The following is a 1,111-nucleotide window of genomic DNA, read 5'->3' on the forward strand; positions in this document are numbered from 1 at the left end:
ATAGTACAAGAGTTTTCAAAGTTATCTGTTATTAATTCACTTCAATTGTAATTTATTTAAATATTTTAAATTATTAACTGCTTGCATTCTGATTAATTGCTGCATTAGAAGAATGAATATTTTCAACTGTTTATTCTTTCCTGTTATTCTATTTAATTCTATTTCATCCATCTATCCATCCATCTATCCAACATAGATGGATTAAATAGAAATATCTATTGTCTGATTTATTCCTGGTGAAGAATTGGGAGATTTTCAATACTTTTTGGTCAACGTTGACTTTGAGCAGCCACATTCCTAGAAACTCTTTTGAATTGGCTGCTGACATCTCTTGCATCATAAAAAAAATATGTAATACACCAAAGCCAAGTGAAATACCAAAGTTTTTCTTTAGGCATTCTTTTGATAATTTGAAATCTTCATTTGTGAACAGTGTGCAAGTTTTTTTATAAATGGCATATTGCTGCTGAAGCATGCAGTACCATGAAACATGGCTTTCAACAGCCATGTGGCTATGGGTTAAACCGTGCACCTGGGTCAATGCTTCATAGATTTTTTTTGCTTGCTGCACTCTCTTCCTGTCCTACCCTCTGCCCTCCTCTCCTGTCTTCTGCTCTTCATTCTCCTTCCCTGTATTTCTTAAGTCTTACAGCTTCTCTGAGATTCTAACTATTGAAGCCATGTCACATGTTCCATCCCTGAGAGACTCATAAGGATTACAAATTCCACACTCGCAGACCCAGTTACTCAAATCTCACATGACTCCTTTTGGTCACAGTGGGCTGAATAAAGGAGGGAGAAAAATTGCATAAATAAAAACTTTCAATAAATTGTCATGTGTGCTTTGCTATTGGCTTTGGAATACACATCACCCTGAAAAGCCATTCCCTAGGAGCCTCAAGAGAAGCTTGACACTGTGCCTAGAACAAAGCACAGAGTCTGCTTGGTGGGCCACAGAAAAGCAGGTTCACCTCCATGGTTGCCAAGGAGAGGATCAAAAAATTCGTGGGAGAGACGCTGTTTAAAATGTAATATGGAAACCATTATAACCAAGTTTCCAAAAATAGTGATAACCATGGCTCCCACCATGACTAAATAGCCATAAAAAAGA

Source organism: Callithrix jacchus, chromosome 4 (assembly GCF_049354715.1).
Source record: "Callithrix jacchus isolate 240 chromosome 4, calJac240_pri, whole genome shotgun sequence".
Taxonomy (NCBI): Eukaryota; Metazoa; Chordata; class Mammalia; order Primates; family Cebidae; genus Callithrix; species Callithrix jacchus.